Source organism: Palaemon carinicauda, chromosome 1 (genome assembly GCF_036898095.1).
Source record: "Palaemon carinicauda isolate YSFRI2023 chromosome 1, ASM3689809v2, whole genome shotgun sequence".
Lineage (NCBI taxonomy): Eukaryota > Metazoa > Arthropoda > Malacostraca > Decapoda > Palaemonidae > Palaemon > Palaemon carinicauda.
The window spans coordinates 293,477,812-293,484,293 of record NC_090725.1 but is presented as its reverse complement, the minus strand read 5'-3'; the positions used below and the strand labels follow the sequence as shown (position 1 = coordinate 293,484,293).

The window sequence follows — 6,482 nt, the reverse complement described above, 5'->3', positions numbered from 1 at the left end:
CTCTCTCTCTCTCTCTCTCTCTCTCTCTCTCTCTCTCTCTCTCTCTCTACAGACATTAACCACTTAACTCACGAAGTAACTTTACAAACAAGTAAAATGTAGTACTCAATACATTTGTTTCAAGACATTCTTTATCATTGTACATAATGAATCACTTATAATAATTTATTGTATTTACGAAATTTTGGGAAAGGAATTGCATTTGCAGAAGCTGATTTACCTATAGGGAACTTGGTTCACACGTTTGTGTATGTGTGGATATTGGATCATGAGTATAAAATCCAAAGAAAGATAGAATGCATGATCAAAAGTTATTGATATTTATTCTATTAAAGATATTGATAAATGCAAAATTAAAATTTCCCAACTCTGCTAGCATAGGTAAATAGGGAGTTATTTGTAATATCAATTAAAATATTGAAATTATTAAGAAATAAGATATATCCGTAGAATATATAGAGTCGGATCTGTTCATTAATATGAAAATACATGCACATGTACTGGACTAAAAATTTGTATTTCACTAATGAAACTTTTAACACTTGTGTTTACCCCGTAATTCGAATGGCAACTAAATCTTGTAATTTTGAACTCATAAATTAAACCCCGCTTTAGAGTTACACCCATCATTATAGATATATAGAGCAGGTAGATAAGTAGAGAGGTTCGGCTATGATTATCTTGAGCCTCCATTCTACCCGTAGGTCCCTGGCGTGGACCTGATGCCCTGCACGCGGCGTTTCCCCTGGGAATTGTAAATGAACTATAGTCAATTATCTTTAGTGAGGAATACTTGCACGGACTCGCAGGGGTGCCCTTTTAGCTCGTAAAAGTTTCCTGTTTGCTGATTGGTTGGACAAGATAATTCTAACCAATCAGATAGCAAGAAACTTTTCCGAGCTAAAAGGCACCGCTTCGAGTCAGTGCAAATGCGCCTCATTTAAAAATAATGAGTATAGTGAACACTTTTCATGTGTTAAGTGAAGATACTGTCTTTTTAAAAGTAGCTTAAGAACTCTACAATGTTTATGATATCGTTTTCATGTTCAGTTTTGCAGTGTTTGTATTTGGCCTCTTCAGTTTTTCTTTATTAATATCTTTTTGAATTCAGTTTCCTGTTACCAGTTTTGGTCAACTCAAAGTTTTTTTTCAAAGTTCTTTATTTTTGCTAGCTTCCAGATCAAGTTCTTTTATTTTTCTATCATCACATCTAAAAGTTTTCATCTGTCTTTTATCTTCAAATCCAGTTTTTCGTTTTGTGTTTATTACTAAGCTAGTCAAGATTTTATCATGCAAGAGATTTTAACATTTTTATTTTATATTAGCTCGTGTAATCTGAACGTTGATAACACTTGTAATTTTACTGCCAGCTTTACACATCAAATCCATGCATTACATCTTATCTTTTCATCGCTTCAATTTGACTCGTTAATATCGTCCCTCCCCCCCTTTTCTAGCGGCAGACCATATTGCCCAAATTCTTTGCCTTTAATTCCCTTCCAATTCCTTTTTCCAATACCTTGCTGGCTGGGTTTCACTCTCAAACCCTTGTTCACTACTGTATAATCAACTTTGCCATGAAATGCACTAATCCTAAGTTATCACTATGTGAAGTCATATTTTTAGCGATTTCTGATATTTTAGATTTTTCAGTTACTTTGGTAGACCCCTTCGGTCTTCATGTTGTTATTTCTGTAACTTTCTGATTCTTGTTATAATTTTTTTTAGGTTTTTAAACTTTTACAGTTACCATACCATTTACTATAGATTCTCAGTTGTCACAACTAAGCCCTTCTATTTCTCATTTCGTTATAATTTTTTTCTAATATAGTTTTTTATGTTTTTGAAACGTTATATTTAGTCACAGGTTGAGGTTGGTAAAATACATTCTTTTAAAGAAAAAATCAGTTAACTACTGATCTCTCAGCTCTTCATCGGTTCTTTTCTAGTTTCCAATCTAGAGTTCTTCAATATTTCACTGTTACTTTTATGTTTATAAATTTGTAAATATCTTTAAGTTTTGTTATGAATTGGATCATTATTAGATAGTGGAGGTATATATATAGTTTTGACGGGAATATCTTTGATGTTTTTAGATTTAGGCTAACTTCCTTTCAGCCACTGGAAACATCGTTTAAAATTGTGAAGACATGGATTATCCCTGTTTGCTATTGTGGTGATACATAATATGCTTGATATGTTAAGAAAATCAAAGCAGGAAAATTAATCTATACGGTTTCCTGTACTTCGAAACTTCACCTCGTAAGATACTACTGCTGGAGAGTTATGGGGTCCTTTGACTGGCCAGACAGTACTACATTGGAGCCTTCTCTTTGGTTACGGTTTATTTTCCCTTTGCCTGCACATACACCGAATAGTCTGGCCTATTCTTTACAGATACTCCTCTGTTCTCATACACCTGACAACATTGAGATTACCAAACAATTCTTCTTCACCTAAGGGGTTAACTACTGCACCGTAATTGTTTAGCGGCCACTTTCCTCTTGGTAAGGGTAGAAGAGACTCTTCAGCTATGATAAGCAGCTCTTCTAAGAGAAGGACACTCCAAAATCAAATCATTGTTCTCTAGTCTTGGGTAGTGCCACACCCTCTGTACCATGGTCTTTCACTGTCTTGGGTTAGAGTTCTCTTGCTTGAGGGTACGCTCGGGCACACTATTCTATCTTATTTCTCTTCTTCTTGTTTTGTTGATTTTTTTATGGTTTATTTAGTAGATATTTATTTTAATGTTGTAACTGTTCTTAAAATATTTTTTTCCTTGTTTCCATGCCTCACTGGGCTGTTTTCCCTGTTGGAGCCCCTGGGCTTATATCATCCTGCTTTTCCAATTAAGGTTGTAGCGTAGCAAGTAATAATAATGATAATAATACAATCATTTGATATCAAATTTCTTCTTCCTTTGTGCAGTTATAGCAAATACTCTACTTTTAAGTATATACTAATGCATGACCAGTTTCAATGTCAACAAACGCTGTTCTTATCTGCACTACTGTTTAAATTTATCTCCATCCTCTCATGACGATCTTTGTCTTCAAGATTATCGATAACATTCCCCTTGGCGGAGTATTATACTGTAGGAATTGATAAGGGTCTCAGTACCATTCCTTCCCATTGCTCCACAAACGTTTTGAACGGCATTGTTCGGTTTTTAAACTCTCCTATATGATAAAGATAGTTCCGTCTCTACACACACACGCACATATATAAATTATATATATATATATATATATATATATATATATATATATATATATATATATATATATATATATATATATATATATATATATATATATATATATATATATATAATATATATATATATATATATATATATATATACTGTATATATTTTACACATGCATACATACGTACATACATACATACATACATTTGAAGGGGCTAGGATTCGATCTCAGTATGAGATAGAAATTTATTTTGATTTGAGCACGATATTATGTGGATATTCTTCCATATATATATATATATATATATATATATACATATATATATATATATATATACATATATATATATGTATATATATATATATATATATATATATATATATATATATATATATATATATATATATATATATATATATATATATGTGGAAGAATATCAACACAATATCGTGCTCAAATCGAAATAAATTTCTATCATACAGGGATCGATTCCTAGCCCCTTAAAAAAAATATATATATATATATATATATATATATATATATACATATATATATATATACATATATATATATATATATATATATACATATATATATATATATATATATATATATATATATACAGTATATAAACACATATATATGTATATGTATATGTATTATATGTATAAGATATATAATATATATATTTATATATATAAATATATGTATATATATATATATATATATATATATATATATATATATATACACAGTAATCCCTCACCTATCGCGGTTAATGGGGACCAGAACCGACCGCGATAGGTGAAAAAACCGCCAAGTTGGTTCCCTCCCTATTTTTGGAATACATAAATTTTTTGTGTACATGTAAATATAACAACAATAAGGGTATATTAACCCTATAAATGCATATGTTATCATTAGAACATTAAAGAATCATTATATAGAGTGTAAGTGTACATGTACATACATATGTAGATATAAATAGTTTATGTGTATATACTTTAGATATGTTTTTAGAACTCTTTTATTCTTATAACCAGATACGTAACTCACCTCTAACAAGGACCATGATCTTGATAAATGACGATGAAACACCTGTGCAGTATGATGGAGGTGAAGAAAATGAAGATGATTTACTGCATAGGTTAATGAGAGCTTTACTGCTCCTCAGGTGACGCCTCATTGTCAGTTGTTAGAGGCGGCGGATCGTCAACGACAGCTTCCGATAGAGCTGGAGAAACTGCAGGAGGCGGCGTAGTAGCTCTGTGGGAAGCTGGAGAGGCAGCAGGAGGAGTATCTGATGCTTCTGCAGAAGGTTTTCGGCGCACTAGGAACATCGTGATGGGAAGTTGTTGACGTTTTTTCATCTGAGCAAAGATGATCTTGTACAACGCCATTATACCGTCAATATGGTTACTAAATTCGATGGCTCTGACCATATTTTCATCGATTTCCTGTGCCCTTTGTTGCTGAGCCCGTGACATGTTGCAGAGCTCATGCAGGTTGTCCAAGGTAAGGCCACGTTCTTCAGCTTCGTCATCGTTGACGACGTCGGCTGCCTCTTCTTCTTCCTCACTCGCTGATCTTGTCATTTCGACAAGGTCCTTGTTGGTTAGGGGCTTCTTCACTTAGTCCTTGTAAAGGAACGTCCGGGATGGCATCCTCTTCCAGAAGAGGCCAGTCTCATCCATATTGAACACCTCCTTAGGGAAATAGCGACCTTCTTTAATTAATTTCGAGAACGTGTCCTCGACGTAACGAAGAGCTGCCTCTTGGTCTGCCGAGGCGGCCTCCCCATACAAAGGAACGCTGCGAAGGCCAAACCTCCTCTTGAATTTCTCGAACCAGCCCTTGCTGGCAACAAAACCACATTTTTCTCATGGGGGAGGACCATCATCTCCGTCGTCATCATCACCTTCGTCGTCTTCGATTTTCCTTCAGGAACTAGGCTATCATACAGGGTTTTGGCTTTGGTTCGAATCATGTTGGTATCGAGACTAACCTTTTTTTCCCGACAGTCTAATATTCACATTAATAACGCATTCACCATTTGCACAATCATCTTATTATGAGGAGTTGCAATGCGCTTAGTGTCCTTGGGAACGTTATTGAGGCAGTTTTACGTATTTTCATTTCATCTCTTTTTATATAGCGAAGCGTCGATTCATTCACTCCGTAAATGCAGGCAACAGACGCATAGCTACTGCCTGCCTTAAGCATGTCCAATAATTTCACTTTCTCGTTCACCGTCATCATTTTTCTCTTCTTGGGTTCACTAGAGGATGTAGAGGGTAGAGGACATTTAGGAGCCATTTTCAAGGACGTCACAAACACTATTTTACACTAAAAAGCACAAGAAAACAGCTAAAAGTTCCACATGGTAAGACTAAGCAACACAAGCGAAGTGAGAGATAACAATGAATGCGGTCTCCCTTCGCGGGGCACACGGCAGGGAGAGATGCTTGGTAAAGCGGCTCGGCAGCTGGGCCAATCAGCTTGCGAGATTCTGGAGCCGAGATGGCCAGCGAATCAGAGAGGTGGATTTTGAGTTGTGCGCCATCTCCATGTTGATACCCAATGTTCTACTGTACTCTCTGCCTTCTGCTAATGCCTGCGTAACTTTTGCACCATTTTTTTCTAATTTTTGATGAATATTTTTGAAAATCCGCGATGCACTGAGACCGCGAAACTTGAGCCACGAAATGGCAAGGGATTACTGTATGTATGTGTGTGTATATATATATATATATATATATATATATATATATATATATATATATATATATATATATATATTATACTGCATATGTTTGAAGGTTTAAAAGTCACTCAAATAGCAAATACAAAAGACAATAACAATGTCCTAGAGGTATTATATATACATATGTTCAGCATTCAGCCCCAACCCCCTCCTCCCTCAAGCTAGGATCAGGGAGGACCAGATTAATTGTTGTTGATGTCTCAGCAGGTAGACCTTTAGGCTCCCCAACACCCCCATCCATAGCTCACAAGGAGGGTGAAGTTGCAGACACTTCAAGAAACTATCGACTTTGAGCAGGTCTCAAACTATAGTCTAGCAGAAAGCAAGGCAAGGACTTTTTTAATAAGCTATATATGTAGGCATATATAAAGTGTACCTTGGATATAGCGTTTAATTCGTTCTCGGAGTGTATACCAAAATGGTCGTAAGCTAAAAAAAAAAAATCCGTAAGAAATGAAGGGAATACACTCGATATGTTTATGTTCCGCATGTCCATAAATGGGATTTTG

At 34.9% G+C, this 6,482-nt stretch overlaps 1 pseudogene; it reads left to right on the top strand.

Moving 5' to 3' along the window:
- Positions 1-6,482, top strand: part of LOC137657851 (E3 ubiquitin-protein ligase MIB1-like) — a 421,337-nt pseudogene that overhangs the window by 97,458 nt on the left and 317,397 nt on the right.